The sequence below is a fragment of the Boleophthalmus pectinirostris genome, unplaced genomic scaffold (assembly GCF_026225935.1).
Source record: "Boleophthalmus pectinirostris isolate CB_2022bp ecotype Guang Dong unplaced genomic scaffold, ASM2622593v1 HiC_scaffold_6, whole genome shotgun sequence".
Lineage (NCBI taxonomy): Eukaryota > Metazoa > Chordata > Actinopteri > Gobiiformes > Gobiidae > Boleophthalmus > Boleophthalmus pectinirostris.
The window spans coordinates 1,616,364-1,635,884 of NW_026571447.1; the positions used below are offsets into that span (position 1 = coordinate 1,616,364).

Here is a 19,521-nt window from a genome sequence, read left to right on the forward strand (position 1 = left end):
ACACGTCTTTAGTCGAGCAAGAATGTTTTTGTGGACCTATACTAGTACATTTAAGCTTTTGTAGTTTGTTGAATATTTAGTTGAACTCTTTCCCCCATGAAGACGACATTTGACGACCCTCCCTTGTTTCCTTAATGACGTCTGTCAGAATAATTTTATTATCCCATATTTGCTAAATACTCGTGTGATATTCTAGGCCTATGAGTTAACCATTTATGTACTACAATTCTTTGATTTATAATGTACCAATCACTTGTCACTTGTTGAATAACCTCTGTGTGTTTGACAACTGTGTGCAGTGACCTATCGCTCTTGTGAACCTCGAGATGATTCCTCACATGAAGCCAACTCCCACTGTCACACATGCAAGAGTTATGATGGTGTCTGACTATACCTAAGGCACCTCCTGATTGTTAATCATGTTTTATGTGTTTATACTATGCATAGCTGCATCAGTTTCTTATTATGTCTTTGCTGGTTTCCCCTTCCCCTTGAGAATTATCATTCTGTAACTAGGGCCTCCTAATGAAATAAAAAGAGGAGAACGGCCTTGAGTCATCAGAACGTGTGGAGACTGTTGGTTTTGATGCCCACTCTCTGCCCGTTCTCCTCATGAGTAAAACTGAATTAATCTCTTGTCTTTCTTCTTGTTTATAATGTTTAGATAAACCTAACATTTACTTGGTGGAGATGCCGGATCCCAAAAATACCTGAGGACTCCAACGGACGTTAAGAATCCAGAAAGACCGTGGCCACGGCCCTCTGCTACGAGGTGACATACCCTTTCCGGGCTGGTTATCTTATCGCCGGTTGGAGTCTGACGGTTGACGGGGGAACCGAGGGAGAAAGACAACAGACTGTGAGTAGGCCTTTTGTTAAAAAGCGAGTGACTGGGGGTCATTGCGCGTAGAGAAACCCTATAAATCCTAGGCTCTAATAGGTGAAAGGGCGGCGGAGCCCCACTACTAGATGTAATTTGACAGGCTAGTGAGTAAAAGTCCATTTAAACAGGACGGTGGAGTCCTCCCGGGTTAAATTCCGTTGGCGCCGAGAAAATAAGAAAATCAATAAACATTTAAAAACTGAAAATAATAAAAACTGAGTGTGAATGGTTGTGTGACTGGAAGATAATAACCACTAGGTTGTTGTCCTCATACCAATCGACTGAGAAAGGAAATAGTGAGTCTTTGTGGATGTAAAGACAAGATTTCTCCACCTTGACGGGTTGAAGTGAGAAATACCACAAAGATAATTTAATCACTATCTCAATCAAGAAAAGTTAAACCAGTTCTTAGAGACCTCCCCAGGAGTGATAGGACTGGTCCAAATTCTTTTAATATGGGTAACAAACATTCTACAGGGAGACCTAGAGATAGGTTGAAGTGTAAAGATTATAAAGTTCTTGAAAATAATGACAAGAGTAACGTTAAATATTTGGATAAATGGATAACAAAATACAATTTTGAGGGGCGACTTGATGTGTCAGACCTTGAGGCACTGCGCGCACAAATTATAGAAAAAAACTAAAATAATGAAAGGAAAATGCGTAAAAATGGCATTAGAGAGTTAGAGAATTGGTTAGAGACAGCCAGACTTAAAGAGAGCCGTGTGAAAAGAAAGCAGGAAAATAGAGAAATTCTATCGAAAGCAGACACAATGCTTTTCCAAAACAAAGAAGATTATGAGACAGTTGTTGCTAGTAGACGCCCACTACAACCACCTGCACAACAACTCCCACATGATATGGCTACCCCAGTGAAGGACAGCCCTTCTGTAAGTGCTGCATTCCTTCCTCCGCCTTATGCTACGGGGGGGCACGAAACTTATGGATTCAATAATTACTCAAAAAAACTTTTGTAGAGCATGTCTAATTTGTGCTAAACATAATTCACAAGGAAATTTGAGACCAAAAAGAGGACAATTTCCACAGGCCCAATATCCATTTGAAATAATCCATATGGATTATATTGAGCTCAATCAAAGTGAAGGAAAGAAATATTGTTTAGTAATAATTAATGCATTCTCCAAATGGATAGAATTATTTCGAACTAGAAATTCCGACGCTCTGACTGTGGCTAAAGCACTGTGTAAAGACATTATACCAAGATTTGGTTTACCAGAGAAAGTCTATAGTGATAATGGAACTCATTTTGTAAAGAGTTTGATATCTCATATAGGTAAACTATTCCACATCGATTTGAAAAAATCACTGCGCATACCATCCTCAGAGCGCTGGGCTAGTAGAAAGAATGAATGGTACAATAAAAAACAGATTGAAAAAATGTATGGAAGAAACAGGGCGACCATGGACCCAGTGTTTAGATTTAGTCAAACTGTATATAAACATTACTAGTACCACAGGCCTAACCCCATACGAAATAATATTTGGAAGAACGTACAAAATACCTCAATTTAGGAATGAATGGGAAATTAATGAAGAAGCTAACTTAGCAGACTATATGAGGAAAATATTAGAAAAACAAAGCAAAAATCCGTAAACTTTTTAAAATGACTAAAACTTCCACTGGCCTAAATCTGACCATGACTGACCTAGACCCCAAATTACCATGTCTACCAATTTGCTTATGGGCATATAGCGCTGACACAGACCCAATGTTCACAGTATTTGTATGCAGAAGCATTAATATGACTGAACCAATCACAGAAAAACAAACCCATGATAGGGGAGTCAAAGTAGCATTGGTTAACAAACTCACGACAGATGATTGGTTCCACGTCAGCCACATATAACAATTGGTTACTCTAAGCTGAGCAAGCAGCCAACACCGTAAAGCTGATTGTGTAGTGTGTTTGGGTCCTAGACCTATACTTAAAGTAGTACCTGCAGCCATAAACTTAACATGTCGCTAAAGCTAATTATTCTTGCATCCACATGACTGGAAGTGGTGTGCGTTTAGACAATCTCACAGCCTCCTGGTGTGTTGACATTTTCGAGGTCAGCAACCACTTTCAGCCTGTGTCCCGAGGCGATGTGTGGTGGTGGTGTGGCAAAGATAAACTTTATGATAGATTGCCGAGAAATGTGATACTGTGCTTTAGTGTCCCTTTTGCTGCCCACGACCATACATCTCCTCCCTGATAAACATTTACTACATGAAATGTCTAGCGTCTTACCTAAAACATGGTCTAGAAATAAGAGATCCTCTTCATGGAAAGGAGATTCTGACCCGACATATACTGATGCTATAGGAGTCCCGAGGGGGGTCAGTGGATCAAATAGCCTCAGGCTTTGAAATTTTCCCAATTTTGCCCGCTATATTTCCAGTAACACCAAATAAAAATGTTGATCGAATTAACTACATCCATTATAATGTTCAAAAACTAGGCAACTACACCCAGGCTGGATTTGAGGCAGTGCATGAGCAATTAGCAGCAACTTCTCTGATGATGTTCCAAAATCGTATCGCATTAGATATGCTCCTCGCTGAGAAATCTGTGTGTGAGATTTTTGGTGACCAGTGCTGCACCTTCATCCCTAACAACACTGCATCTGATGGTAGCTTGACTAGGACCATTGAAGGCCTACGGACCCTTAACAAGCGCCTTAAAGAGCAGTCTGGTGTTGACCAGTCCATGTGGGATGACTGGATGGATGTATTTGGAAAATACAAGTCCACTGTGTCCTCTGCGCTGATCTCCATAGCCATTTTCGCCGGTTTATTGACGTTGTGTGGATGTTGTTGTATTCCCTGCATCCGAGAATTACTTAATAGACTAATCACCACTGCAATTGCCCATATCCTGACGATAAGGCAGTGCAGGCACATTTGTTGGCTGGTGATGATTCATACAGTGGGGACTCCTCCTCCTTGGCTCTCTCACTTCTATTTGAGCATGACACAGAAATACATGACTAAAATAACATTACCTCCGAGTGTAAAAATATAATTGCTCGACTATGAAATCATAACTGAAAATCGAAAGAAGTAGTTACGAATTGATTCTTCTTTAGCAAATATATGATAAACAGGAGGGAAATGTCAGAATAATTTTATTATCCCATATTTGCTAAATACTTGTGTGATATTCTAGGCCTATGAGTTAACCATTTATGTACTACAATTCTTTGATTTATAATGTACCAATCACTTGTCACTTGTTGAATAACCTCTGTGTGTTTGACAACTGTGTGCAGTGACCTATCGCTCTTGTGAACCTCGAGATGATTCCTCACATGAAGCCAACTCCCACTGTCACACATGCAAGAGTTATGATGGTGTCTGACTATACCTAAGGCACCTCCTGATTGTTAATCATGTTTTATGTGTTTATACTATGCATAGCTGCATCAGTTTCTTATTATGTCTTTGCTGGTTTCCCCTTCCCCTTGAGAATTATCATTCTGTAACTAGGGCCTCCTAATGAAATAAAAAGAGGAGAACGGCCTTGAGTCATCAGAACGTGTGGAGACTGTTGGTTTTGATGCCCACTCTCTGCCCGTTCTCCTCATGAGTAAAACTGAATTAATCTCTTGTCTTTCTTCTTGTTTATAATGTTTAGATAAACCTAACAACGTCTTTTGACACCTCTGCTGTATCACTAAAGACGTGATTTGACGACCATTACAAATGGCTCGGTTTTTCACGTGGGCCTGGTCAAGCAAAAGTAAACAGCAAGGCCAAAAATTCAAGTTAATGCATCTGATATAAACATGTATTCAACAGATACATATGTACTCTAGTTTATGAAACTGTTGACCTTTTTTCTGTACCATTTTTGGTTCTGAAGTTACATACATTTTAAACAGACCATGTATGAAACATGGAACAAAAATTAGTTCCCAAATGTCAAAGACCTGAAAATCATGTAAATAAATGGATGTATTTCATCATATCTTGTGTTATTCCATCTTTGAACTGTTGATGAAGGGACAGGATTTAAAAAAATAAATAAATTAATATTTAAAATGATAAAAATTAGCTTGGAAGGACTGACATATTTTATAGAAATAGTTACCTATGATTAAAGTATTCAGAAGAAAAAAACTGACAAATGATGTAAAATCCTGCACCTTCTACTTGCTTGCACAATTATCCCTTCGTTACTTTTCCCTCCGTTACCATGACCTTTCTTAATGAGAGTGATTTGTGTTTCTCTGCACAAATATTTGAACTTATTGTTATTTTTGGGGTTTATATGCCATGAGTTTTCTGATCCGGCCCCTTTGGGATCAAAGTAGGTTGGATACGACCCCCGAACCAAAATGAGTTTGACACCCCTGGTCTAGAATGTCCCACACTACAGCATTAAACTCATTTATCTGCATTTAGTCAATTACAGGTGAAAATGACCTGGAAAAACATGATTCTACATGTGAGCAGAGTCTCCTCTCCACAGATCTCACCTGTGGCTTGTCCTGTTTAATGCCACACTGTGGAACATTGCAGGCAAGGCAATGGCATCTCCATGGAGACAAGCAGGCAGCAGCCCCTCAGTAGCTTGTGTTACACCTGTGTTTTATCAGAGAGCCAGAACTGAAGAGAGTGACCCCAGTGTCACCAATGCACTTTACACTTACAACCTCCTATCCCTGTGTCAGATGCCCTCCCCTCCTCCTGTGTGTCAGATGCCCTCCCCTCCTCCTGTGTGTCAGATGCCCTCCCCTCCTCCTGTGTGTCAGATGCCCTCCCCTCCTCCTGTGTGTCAGATGCCCTCCCGTCCTCCTGTCTCTGAGTGTTAGAGTGAGACAGGGGCAGGTGTCTGGATAATCTGCAGATGCTGTGGTGTGTCAGATGCCCTCCCAGATGTTGTGCTGGTTGAAGAATGAAGCTTGTCACTGATGGAAATGAGAGAAAAAAGGATTTGACTTTTGGATCTTTCTGATGAAAAGACCAGAATGAGACAGTCACAGAGACGTGCAGCCTTGTCGTGTGTGAAGGAGAACACACTGCAGACTCACGTTTCCCTCGTGTGTGTTTTTGCATCTGTCTTTTTCTGCTGAATAAATCAAGTTTTAATCCTCCTGAAAACACGATGAAAGAAAACAGTGAGGTTTGGACATAAGCTCTTTATGAAGCGCTCAGAGCTGACGGCTCCAGGAAACACACACACAATGTGCCTAAAGTGTGTGCACCTGTGTCCCTGTGTGCATCTGTGTGCACATGTGTGTATGTGTGTGTACCTGTGTACCAGAGTGTACCTGTGTGTATCTGTGTCCACATGTGTGTACCTGTGTGTACCTGTGTGTATTTGTGTGTGTGTGTGTGTATGTGTGTGTACCTGTGTACCAGAGTGTACCTGTGTGTATCTGTGTCCACATGTGTGTACCTGTGTGTACCTGTGTGTATTTGTGTGTGTGTGTGTGTATGTGTGTGTACCTGTGTACCAGAGTGTACCTGTGTGTATCTGTGTCCACGTGTGTGCACCTGTGTGTATCTGTGTCCACATGTGTGTACCTGTGTGTATCTGTGTCCACATGTGTGTACCTGTGTGTATCTGTGTCCACGTGTGTGTACCTGTGTGTATCTGTGTCCACGTGTGTGCACCTGTGTGTATCTGTGTCCACGTGTGTGTACCTGTGTGTACCTGTGTGTATTGTGTGTGTGTGTGTGTGTGTGTGTGTGTGTGTGTGTGTGTGTGTGTGTGTGTGTGTGTGTGTGTGTGTACACTGAGCACACAGGGATTGAGGCTTCACCCTTTACAGGGTTAAAGAGCAACATATAACTGATCTGTGTTCTAATGCAGTTTCCTCATCACAAACACACCTGCAGTTGTGTGCTCAAATTTAGGACAGAATTCTCCCAGTGTGATGTCGTCCGTGTGATGTTCTGATGTTGTCAATGTGACGACGTCAGTGTGACGTCCTCAGCAATGTCATCGTCTGTGCGATGTTGTCACTGTCAGTGGCGGCTGGTCAATAGGGGCGCAAGAGCGCCGCACTCCCTAACTTGATCTAGATTAAGAACAAAAAAAAGAAGAAAAAAAAATTATAAAGTCTTTATTTTGTATTTGGCTATATGCTTAATATTGTGTTTAAAATTGAACGTGTATCTGCATAGACATATTTTGATCACGTTAAATGTGTTCATATCACTTCATTTGAGTCAGTGTCATGAGTGCGGTGAGTCAGAGCGACCTAATGGACGTTTCTATAAGAGCCTGAAGTTTGGAGAAAATGTGACGTCATGACGTTGCTTGTGCCCATTACTTTACATTAGCCCTAAAATCCGTGTTTGGGGCGCAGGGTGGGAGTGTTCTGAATAAACATGAACACACATGTTGACCTGTTGTGGGGCCGTTGTTCGCTGCTCTGTCCGCCTCTGCCCGCTTGTTTCTCGGTGTAAAAGTTTCACTGGGCGTAGCGCACAGAGGACGTAAGTCCACCTGTGTCCTAGTGTTAATATGGACTGGTGTAACTTTCAGATTTAAGTGTGAAGTGAGTTTAAGACAATTTTACAACCAGCTCGTGCACTCGGCTCTTGGACCTCGCGTCACGGACCTGACTGGACCAGGATTTGGACCAGTTTGATCTCTTCGTTGTGGACAATAAACTTTTGAGACAGAACCAATGGGACAGTGCAGTGGATAGAGGAAACCCTCTGCTTCAGTCTCTGCAGAAGGTAAGAGGCTTGTTTTCATTAGTTCGGGGCAAATCTGAAGATGGAGCCTCACAGGTAAATAGTTTTATAGTGTTATAGTTAAATATGCGTAAGTGACCTGGGGCTGTGCTGATGCCGTGTGTTCATGTTGTGACCATACCTCTTATTGTAGTTTTGCTGATGTTGTTGGGGATGGGTGTGAGCGCTGTGTTACCTCGTGTTGTGTTACCTTGTGTTTGTTGGGGCTGGGTGTGAGCAGGTTGTGCTGCTGCGTAAACTTAGGTAAACTTAAACTGCACTTGGCTGTGCATTGTGCTCTGATAGGTCAGTCAATAGTGACCAAAATGATCGAATGTCATTATCTGTTTCATTATAATACTATATAGTCTATATATAATGCATATATTTACAATATATTTTTATAATTTTGGCCTTGGCACCCCCCCAAAAAATTATACCACCAGCCCCCACTGGTCACTGTGATGTTGTCAGTGTGATGTTGTGATGTCGTCAGTGTGATGTTGTGATGTCGTCAGTGTGATGTTGTGATGTCGTCAGTGTGATGTTGTGATGTCGTCAGTGTGTTGTTGTGATGTCGTCAGTGTGTGTGAGTGTGATGTTGTGATGTCGTCAGTGTGATGTTGTGATGTCGTCAGTGTGATGTGGGGATGTTGTCATCAGTGTGATGTTGTGATGTTGTCAGTGTGATGTTGTGATGTTGTCAGTGTGATGTTGTGATATTGTCAGTGTGATGTTGTGATGTTGTCAGTGTGATGTTGTGATGTTGTGATTGTGTCAGTGTGATGTTGATGTGTCAGTGTTGTTGTGATGTCGTCAGTGTGATGTTGTGATGTTTCAGTGTGAGGTGTTGATGTGTCAGTGTGTGATGTTGTGATGTCGTCAGGTGTGTTGTGATGTTTCAGTGTGAGTGTGATGTTGTGATGTTGTGATGTTGTCAGTGTGATGATGTTGTCAGTGTGATGTTGTGATGTTGTCAGTGTGATGTTGTGATGTTGTCAGTGTGATGTTGTGATGTCGTCAGTGTGATGTGATGTTGTCAGTGTGATGTTGTGATGTCGTCAGTGTGATGTTGTGATATTGTCAGTGTGATGTTGTGCTGTTGTGATGTTGTCAGTGTGATGTTGTGATGTCGTCAGTGTGATGTTGTGATGTTGTGATGTTGTCAGTGTGATGTTGTGAGGTTGTGATGTTGTCAGTGTGATGTTGTGATGTTGTCAGTGTGATGTTGTGATGTCGTCAGTGTGATGTGATGTTGTCAGTGTGATGTTGTGATGTCGTCAGTGTGATGTTGTGATGTCGTCAGTGTGATGTTGTGATGTCGTCAGTGTGATGTTGTGATGTCGTCAGTGTGATGTTGTGATGTTGTGATGTTGTCAGTGTGATGTTTTGATATTGTCAGTGTGATGTTGTTATGTTGTCAGTGTGATGTTGTCAGTGTGATGTTGTGATGTCGTCAGTGTGATGTTGTGATGTTGTCAGTGTGATGTTGTGATGTTGTGATGTTGTCATGTGTGATGTTGTGATGTTGTGATGTTGTCAGTGTGATGTTGTCATGTGTGTTGTGGGATGTTGTCAGTGTGTTTGTTGTGATGTTGTGATGTCGTCAGTGTGATGTTGTGATGTTGTCAGTTGTGATGTTTGATGTTGATGTCAGTGTGATGTGTTTGTGATGTTGTCAGTGTGATGTTGTGATGTGTCAGTGTGAGTTGTGATGTGTGTGATGTTGTCAGTGTGATGTTGTGATTTGTGATGTCGTCAGTGTGTGATGTTGTGATGTTGTCAGTGTGATGTTGTCAGTGTGTGATGTTGTGATGTTGTCGTCAGTGTGATGTTGTGATGTTGTCAGTGTGATGTTGTGATGTTGTCAGTGTGAGTGTGTTGATGTTGTGATGTGATGTGTCAGTGTGAGTGTGTCAGTGTGATGTTGTGATGTTGTCAGTGTGAGTGTGTTGTGATGTTGTCAGTGTGATGTTGTGTGTTGTGTGTGATGTTGTCAGTTGTGATGTTGTGATGTTGTCAGTGTGATGTGTGATGTTGTCAGTGTGATGTGTGATGTTGTGAGTGTGATGTGATGTGTGTTGTCAGTGTGATGTTGTGATGTGTTGTTGTGATGTTGTGATTGTCAGTGTGATGTTGTGATGTTGTCAGTGTGATGATGTTGTCAGTGTGATGTTGTGATGTTGTCAGTGTGATGTTGTGATGTCGTCAGTGTGATGTTGTGATGTTGTCAGTGTGATGTTGTGATGTCGTCAGTGTGATGTGATGTTGTCAGTGTGATGTTGTGATGTCGTCAGTGTGATGTTGTGATGTTGTCAGTGTGAGTGTGATTGTGATTTGTGATGTGTCAGTGTGATGTTTTGATATTGTGTTGATGTTGTGATGTTGTCATGTTGTGATGTGTGTGATGTTGTTGTGATGTCGTCAGTGTGATGTTGTGATGTCGTCAGTGTGATGTTGTGATGTCGTCAGTGTGATGTTGTGATGTTGTCAGTGTGATGTTTTGATGTTGTCAGTGTGAGGTTGTGATGTTGTCAGTGTGATGTTGTGATGTCGTCAGTGTGATGTTGTGATGTTGTGATGTTGTCAGTGTGATGTTGTGATGTTGTCAGTGTGATGTTGTGATGTCGTCAGTGTGATGTTGTGATGTTGTCAGTGTGATGTTGTGATGTTGTCAGTGTGATGTTGTGTCAGTGTGATGTTGTCAGTGTGATGTTGTCAGTGTGATGTTGTGATGTCGTCAGTGTGATGTTGTGATGTTGTCAGTGTGATGTTGTGATGTTGTCAGTGTGATGTTGTGATGTTGTCAGTGTGATGTTGTCAGTGTGATGTTGTGATGTCGATGTGTGTTGTGATGTGTCAGTGATGTGATGTGTGATGTTGTCATGTGTGATGTGTGATGTGTGTGTCAGTGTGATGTTGTGAGTGTTGTGATGTTGTCAGTGTGATGTTGTGATGTTGTCAGTGTGATGTTGTGATGTCGTCAGTGTGATGTTGTGATGTTGTCAGTGTGATGCTGTTGTGATGTTGTCAGTGTGATGTTGTGATGTCTGTGATGTTGTCAGTGTGATGATGTTGAGTGATGTGATTGTCAGTGTGATGTTTGTCAGTGTGATGTTGTGATGTGTCAGTGTGATGTTGTGGATGTCGTCAGTGTGATGTGATGTTGTCAGTGTATGTTTGTGATGTCGTCAGTGTGATGTTGTGATTTGTCAGTGTGATGTTGTGTGATTGTGTCAGTGTGATGTTGTGATGTCAGTGTGATGTTTGTGATGTTGTCAGTGTGATGTTTGTGATGTTGTGATTGTCAGTGTGATGTTGTGATGTTGTGATGATTGTCAGTGTGTGATGTTGTGATGTTGTCAGTGTGATGTTTTGATGTTGTCAGTGTGATGTTGTGATGTTGTCGTCAGTGTGATGTTGTGATTTGTGATGTGTCAGTGTGATGTGTGATGTGTGTGATTGTGATGATGTCAGTGTTTGATGTTGTCAGTGTGATGTTGTGATGTTGTGATGTGTGATGTTGTGATGTTGTGATGTTGTCAGTGTGATGTTGTGATGTTGTCAGTGTTGAGTGTGATGTGTTGTGAGTTGTTGTCAGTGTGATGTTGTGAATTGTCAGTGTGATGTTGTGATGTTGTCAGTGTGAGTGTGTCAGTGTTGTGATGTTGTCAGTGTGATGTGTGATGTTGTCAGTGTGATGTTGTGATGTTGTCAGTGTGATGTTGTGATGTTGTTGTGATGTTGTCAGTGTGATGTTGTGATGTTGTCAGTGTGTTGTGTTGTGATGTTGTCATGTCAGTGTGATGTTGTGATGTCGTCAGTGTGATGTTGTGTATGTTGTCAGTTGTGATGTGTGTGTGATGTGTGATGTTGTTGTCAGTGTGATGTTGTGATGTTGTCAGTGTGTTTGTGTGATGTCGTCGTGTGATGTCGTTGTGATGTGTGTGAGTGTGATGTTGTGATGTCGTCAGTGTGATGTTGTGATGTTGTCAGTGTGATGTTTTGATGTTGTCAGTGTGATGTTTTGATATTGTGATGTTGTCAGTGTGATGTTGTCAGTGTGATGTTTTGATGTTGTCAGTGTGATGTTTTGATATTGTCAGTGTGATGTTGTGATGTTGTCAGTGTGTTGTTGTGATGTTGTCAGTGTGATGTTTTGATATTGTCAGTGTGATGTTGTGATGTTGTGATATTGTCAGTGTGATGTTGTGATGTCGTCAGTGTGTTGTTGTGATGTTGTCATGTGTGATGTTGTCAGTGTGTGTTGTGATGTTGTCATGTGTGATGTGTGATGTTGTGATGTTGTCATGTGTCATGTGTGATGTTGTGATGTTGTGATTGTCAGTGTGTTGTTGTGATGTTGTCAGTGTGATGTTGTGATGTTGTGTGTGTTTTGTCATGTGTGTGTTGTTGTGATGTTGTCATGTGTTGTTGTTGTTTGATGTTGTCAGTGTTGTTGTTGTGATGTGTCAGTGTGATGTTGTGATGTCGTCAGTGTGATGATGTGATGTTGTCAGTGTGTTGTTGTGATGTTGTCAGTGTGTTGTTGTGATGTCGTCAGTGTGTTGTTGTGATGTTGTCAGTGTGTTGTTGGGATGTTGTCAGTGTGTTGTTGTGATGTTGTCAGTGTGATGTTGTGATGTTGTCAGTGTGATGTTGTGATGTTGTCAGTGTGATGTTGTGATGTTGTCAGTGTGATGTTGTGATGTGAGTGTGATGTTGTGATGTCGTCAGTGTGATGTTTTGATATTGTCAGTGTGATGTTGTGATGTTGTCAGTGTGATGTTGTGATGTTGTCAGTGTGATGTTGTCAGTGTGATGTTGTGATGTTGTCAGTGTGTTGTTGTGATGTTATCAGTGTGATGTTGTGATGTTGTCAGTATGATGTTGTGATGTTATCAGTGTGGGACTGTCTGAAATAGAACTCTTCACTTTCTGTCATTTGCAACATATTTTTCATCTTTTCTTTACAAATTTTCTTCCTTGTTGGTGTAAAACTATAATAATAATACAATTGTTTATATTTACAGCAGCTTTCATTCCACCAAAATAAGTCAAAATGAGAGAACCGACAAAACCTGTCAGACACACTGTAAAGGAGCTGGAGCCTTGGAAGTTCTTCTGAAGCTGAGCGTGTTTTGGACACATCCATGTGTGTCTCATTCTCAGTATGTGCACAGGCCTCATGTGAGTCACAACCTCCAGAATTTCCTCCCTTGGCCTCAGACGCTGCACTAGCACTGAGTCAGGATGCAGGTTCTGGGGTTTAGGTAGAAACTGTTTGGACCAGAGACATTTTAGGTTGAAACACTTTATTTCAGCATTGAACCATCAACCCAAATGAGAGATCTGGTTTCATCAATAGAACTAAACACCACATTATAACATAAAGAACCTGAGCATCAAGCCCAATGTTTTTGTGATTCAGAATAAAAAAGCTTAAATTAAAAAAATCTGTAGACATATTTTAGGTCAAGTTCATGACATTTCAAATCAAAATGATGCATTCAGCTGATTTAATTTCCCATCCATGGGTCTCAAATTGATGGAAATGTACAAATGTTGCCATAGCAACACAACACACAATTGTATATATTTTGAATAGACAAACCAGGACTAAACCAGGACTAAAGCAGGACTAAAGCAGGACTAAACCAGGACTAAAGCAGGACTAAAGCAGGAATAAAGCAGGACTAAACCAGGACTAAAGCAGGACTAAAGCAGGACTAAAGCAGGATTAAACCAGGACTAAACTAAAACTAAAGCAGGACTAAAGCAGGACTAAACCAGGACCAAATCGGGACTAAATCAGGACTAAAGCAGGACTAAACCAAGACTAAACTAGACATACAAAGTGTATTGTTTGTTGTTACTCACTTACTCACATCCAAACAAAGCACAACGTTTTGGTTTAGTCTGGTTTAGTCCTGTTTCAGACCTGCTTTAGTCCTGGTGTAGTCCTGCTTTAGTCCTGCTTTAGTCCTGGTGTAGTCCTGCTTTAGTCCTGGTTTAGTCCTGGTTTAGTCCTGCTTTAGTCCTGCTTTAGTCCTGGTGTAGTCCTGCTTTAGTCCTGGTTTAGTCCTGGTGTAGTCCTTTAGTCCTTTAAGTCCTGCTTTAGTCCTGCTTTAGTCCCTAGTCCTGCTTAGTCCTGCTTTAGTCCTGCTTTAGTCCTGGTGTAGTCCTGCTTTAGTCCTGGTTTAGTCCTGGTGTAGTCCTGCTTTAGCCCTGGAGTAGTCCTGCTTTAGTCCTGGTGTAGTCCTGCTTTAGTCCTGGTTTAGTCCTGGTGTAGTCCTGCTTTAGTCCTGGTTTAGTCCTGTTGTAGTCCTGCTTTAGTCCTGCTTTAGTCCTGGTTTAGTCCTGCTTTAGTCCTGGTTTAGTCCTGGTGTAGTCCTGCTTTAGTCCTGGTTTAGTCCTGCTTTAGTCCTGGTTTAGTCCTGGTGTAGTCCTGCTTTAGTCCTGCTTTAGTCCTGGTTTAGTCCTGCTTTAGTCCTGGTTTAGTCCTGCTTTAGTCCTGGTGTAGTCCTCCTGCTTTAGTCCTGGTTTAGTCCTGCTTTAGTCCTGGTTTAGTCCTGCTTTAGTCCTGCTTTAGTCCTGCTTTAGTCCTGTTGTAGTCCTGCTTTAGTCCTGGTTTAGTCCTGCTTTAGTCCTGGTTTAGTCCTGCTTTAGTCCTGCTTTAGTCCTGGTGTAGTCCTGGTTTAGTCCTGGTGTAGTCCTGCTTTAGTCCTGGTTTAGTCCTGGTGTAGTCCTGCTTTAGTCCAGTGTAGTTGGTCTTGTGTTGGGCTCATTAAAAATCAAAGACTTCATTAAACCTCATCACACATGTGACCCAGCTCAGGCCTTTCAACTTTCATCTCCCCCCCCCCCCCTCACTCTCTCTCTCTCTCTTTCTCTCTCCCTGATCCATACATTATACATATACATCATACATTACTGTCCAAATTTCAGAAAGCGCATTAGTGTTTCTTTTCTCCCTCTCCTCTTCCCTCTCTCGTCCTTTCCCTCCTCTTCAGTCTCCCCCTCCCTCCCCCGCTTGTCAGTCTCTCTCTCCTCCTCCTCTTCACTCTCCCTCCCTGACTCATATCCATACTCTTGTGTCCACATCTCAGAGCCTTTCATTTAAACCTCATTAGTGGATTTAATAGCTTGTTGCCGCGGTGACCTGTCCTCTCTTTTCATTGGTGTAAATCGGGTTTAATTCGTTGTTTCCGTAGGGTCCTCATTCTCTGAGGTTCACAGGTGATTCACTCAACATTTACAATTCAAATCTCCTCTTTGTCCACCGCTGCTTTTCCTGTAGACCACTGTGAACGAACAGGACCTACGCATGTGAACTTGGTTTAAACCTGGATTAGTACTAGTTTAGTCCTGGTTCAGACCTGGGACAGACCTGATTTAGTCCTGATTTAGTCCTGGTTTAGTCCTGGTTAAGTCCTGATTTAGTCCTGGTTTAGTCCTGGTTAAGTCCTGATTTAGTCCTGGTTTAGTCTTGATTCAGACCTGGTTTAGTCCTGTTTTAGTCCTGGTTTAGTCCTGGTTCAGACCTGGTTTAGTCCTGATTTAGTCCTGGTTTAGTCCTGGTTAAGTCCTGGTTAAGTCCTGGTTTATTCCTGGTTCAGACCTGGTTTAGTCCTGTTTTAGTCCTGGTTTAGTCCTGGTTCAGACCTGGTTTAGTCCTGATTTAGTCCTGGGTTAGTCTTAGCTTAGTCCTGATTTCGACTGGACTCAGTCTCATATAACAGGAGTCTTTCTGCACATATTTCTGGATCATTTGCTTTGTGAATGGACTGTAATTACCTCTCCTCTCTCCCTCTCTCTCTCTCTCTCTCTCTATCTCTCGCTCTCTCTCTCTCTCCCCTCTTTACATCTCTTTTTCCACTCTCATCCTCCTCTCTCTCCTCCTATTTGTTGTCTCTCTTCTCTTCCCTCAATCCTCTATTCTCTCACTATCCTTCCCACATCTATCTATCTATCTATCTATCTATCTATCTATCTATCTATCTATCTATCTATCTATCTATCTGTCTGTCTGTCTGTCTGTCTGTCTGTCTGTCTGTCTGTCTAGTATCTATCTATTTAGTATCTATCTAATATTTATCTAGTATTTATCTAGTATCTATATAGTATCTATTAGGGATGGGCATGATTAGTCAATTAATCGATAATTGATCATTACATCATTTCATCGATTACGTTCATTTTAATCAACAAAATGAATGTAGGTTGCTGTGTGTAATGTGACCAAACGGGTCTGTACATGTGTCTCTGCATCAGAAGGAGCGAGACACAAACAGAAACAGTTGGTCAGTCTGCAACGTACTGAAGTGCAAATGCGAACGATGTGCAACGATGACTTGTACAAGAAATTCCACGCTTTCCATTCCGTTCGGGACAAGCGGGAGGCCATGTGCACAGTGTTTCGGTGTCCACTGAGAAAAGTTTTGCCAGGTGAGAGTCGCGCAATGACGATGACGAGTCCCCACCTCCCTCCCCCCGTACGCTGTCCTGGTTTTAACAAACGCAAATCTGGTCACACTGACCTGTATTCACCTGAGTCATGTCTTTTAATCTGACAGAAGTTGAACTGCATCAGCGACACAAGAGCTGGAGTTTTATCTTCGCTTAGTTTATGTAAATTAGTGATGTGGTTTTAAGTTTTGTTTCTGTGAGAGTTGAACAAAACTGAATTAAACACATGATAATGTCAAACAGCTGATGTGGCTCTAGAGTCGTTACGGTTTATATGTCGTAAAGTTGAATTTATTTATGCAGATTAGTGCAGATAGTAATAATAATGATGATCATTTTAATATAAAAACATTAATGATTAATCAATAATCAATCGTTAATTCTTCCGACAATCGATTAAGAAAATTTAATTGAATGCCCATCCCTAGTATCTATATAGTATCTATCTATTTAGTATCTATATAGTATCTATCTAGTATCTATCTGTCTACCTAGTATCTATCTATCTAGTATATAACTAGTATCTACCTAATATTTATCTAGTATCTATATAGTATCTATCTAATATCAATCTATCTATCTATCTATCTAGTGTGTATCTAGTGTGTGTGTGAAGTGTTGAGCTGTTGTGAGACTTGTGTGTGAGCTCGTCTCTTGTGATTGTGTGTTTGTGCTCAGTGGGTTTAAACTGTTTAAAGTCCGTGATACTGATCGATGACTTTGGTTTGATTGAGCCTCCGGAGCGACTCCAGAACACTTGAATAATAATACACACTCTCTGTTCTTACGATGACATAACGCCTCTTACCTGCTCACACTCCTCCTCCTCCTCCACACCTGCTCTTTATATAATATTGTGTCATTTCCATTTTCTCTTCAGACACTTGAACACACCGCCGCTAACGCTGCCTTCACCATCCTGACCTCATATTCTGTTGTGTTGTGTTTCAGTCTTTGGACGTTTGAACACACCTCTGCTCCTCGAGTGTCCACAGCCCCACTCCGTCTGTGCCTGACGACGAGCCCCAAACCCTGAAGGACCAAAGGGAGGAGGGGCAGGGTCTGGAGGACTAAAGGGGAGATAGTGAGCGGGGGAGAAAGGGCTTGGACTGGAGGACTAAAGGGGAGAGTGAGGGGGAGGAGGGGCGGGGTCTGGAGGACCAAAGGGGAGATAGTGAGGGGGGGAGGAGGGGCTTGGACTGTAGGACTAAAGGGGAGAGTGAGGGGGTGGAGGGGCGGGGTTTGGAGGACGAAAGGGGAGAGTGAGGGGGAGGAGGGGTGGGGTCTGGGGACTAAAAGGGAAAGTGGGGGGTCCTGGAGGACTAAGGGGGGGAGTGAGGGGTGAGGAGGGGCGAGGGGCAGGGTCTGGAGGACTAAAGAGGAGATAGTGTGCGGGAGGGGGGGTCTAGACGACTAAAGGGGAGAGTGAGGGGGGGGCCGGGTCTGGAGGCCTAAAGGGGAGAGTGAGTGGGAAGGAGGAGCGGGGTCTTTAGAACTAAAGGAGGGGGGCGGGGTCTGGAATTATGAGGAACAGTGTGATTGGTCTAACAGGGATCCACACTTCAAACTCATGGCTGTAATTAGGGCAGTCCTGAGTGATTGAGTGATGTCATGTAGTGCTTGAAATCACAAAGTCCACTGAAGGTGGGACAAACTGAGATTAGATGTTTTTGCCCAGAAAGCTGCAAATGTGTAAGTTTGTGCTAAATTTGACAAAATGACTAGGAACAGTTTACCACAGATTAGTAGCAAAAGAAAGGATTTAGTGTTTAGTTTCACTTTAACAAGTAGGATTCTAGTGCTTTTACATCCATGAGTTTAGAGTGTATGTTTCTCCTTCTCTCTCACTGTTTCTATCTCAATTTATTTCTTTCTGTTCTTGCTTTTGAACATTGACAGTCAGTACTGGTAAAGAACAGTAGAAAAATGTCACACTGTCACATCACAAAAGGAGAGTTTAAACAGAGGAAGTGTTTGTGAAGAAACTGCACTGGACCAAGGACACTCTGTTATAACAGGAGACATGAACAATAGCACATATGAACTAGGAGAATGTTCCTGTACAGACGTCCCCTCACACTCACCCTCTGAAGCATTCGCCAACAGTTTTTCAGTTCTCATCTTTTTGTTGCAAATCAAACTCGTGAACAACACAATGAACGCTCGGACTGATCACAGGCTCCTGAACATGTGCTCTGTAAATCCACTTTGTTATTTTGGTTTTGTTTCAGATAATCTTAAATAAAATTGTGTTTGATAATGTGTGCATTGTGTCACCATGGTAACTGATGAAAATTATGCCAATAGAGATACATGTAGAACACCCCCAGCATGATGTATCAACACTCTGCAGTGGGAGGAGCTCAAATGAATCTTATTCAGATGCAGATTTGTGTTGTAATACAGTGACTTCTTGGCTCTAGTCAGTCAATAGATCGATAGAAATGATCAGTTTCAGTATTTGTGCCAGAACGGGCCTGGTCAGTACTTGGATTGAGACACTGGGAATTCCAGGAGGAGTCATTGTGTCCTTAGGCAAGACACTTCACCTACATTGCCTAGTATGAAAGTGATGTGTGTGATGGTGGTGGTCAGAGGGGCCTATGGCACAGATTGGCAGCCTCGCTTCCGTCAGTCTGCCCCAGGGTAGCTGTAGTTACAGTAGTAGTTTACTACTGAGTGTTGAGTGAATGAACAATGAACTGTAAAGCGCTTTGGGGATCTTGAAAGGCGCTATATAAATGCATTAATTAATTAATTAATTCTTAATTTAGCAGTTGGAGATTTCATGTGACATTACCATGTGATCAACAGGGAAAACTGTCTCTGCCTCCATCTGAGAGTCTGACATCAGCACATTCTAAAATGTGAAAACCACCAGCACTGTGGTTGTTTTATTGAATGAACTGCTCAATCAGTTGCACATTTCCTTTTAAAACATTTCCTCTTGCTTCTAAAATTCCAGTTCCACCTGTACACACCCTCTGTGACGTACACACTTGGAGTTCAGCATGTGCTTCAGTTTCAGTTCACTTTCTTAATCGATGATGTGCAGGATTCAAAGGACATAAAATCTACTCCCCTCAACAGTGAACTGTTGTATCCAGGTGGTGAACACATTTTTAGTCGCTGGTGCCACACTTGGTATTCTCAGGACTCCCGTTCAAGTCCAGACCAGGCCCAGTCCTGCTCAGTGAAAGAGAGGAGATCCGGTCTGTCCATGAGCCTGAGCAGAGCAGGAGGAGCTGTCCACTGAGCTGTGGTGCTGATCTCTTCTGTCTGCACCGCTGCTTTCTTCACACAGTTGGTGCAGATCCATGCTTGCCTTGCTTGTTTTCAGTTTTTTCTTCTCTTACTTGTATTTTCTTTATTCAATATCTGTCATTTAATAATATCTGTATATATAATGATATAATTTATGTTTCTTTAAAGGTGCTGTACCTGGTTTTATTGTCTGTCCAAACATCCTGATTAT

The 19,521-nt window shown here is 42.0% G+C and overlaps 1 long non-coding RNA gene across 1 annotated transcript; it reads left to right on the forward strand.

Moving 5' to 3' along the window:
* The first annotated feature begins 216 nt into the window (after nucleotides 1–216).
* LOC129411841 (uncharacterized) lies at nucleotides 217–4,484 on the forward strand. Its single transcript, XR_008633459.1, has 2 exons — nucleotides 217–859; nucleotides 4,157–4,484. It is a non-coding gene; the product is annotated as an uncharacterized LOC129411841 (long non-coding RNA).
* The last annotated feature ends 15,037 nt before the right edge of the window (nucleotides 4,485–19,521 follow it).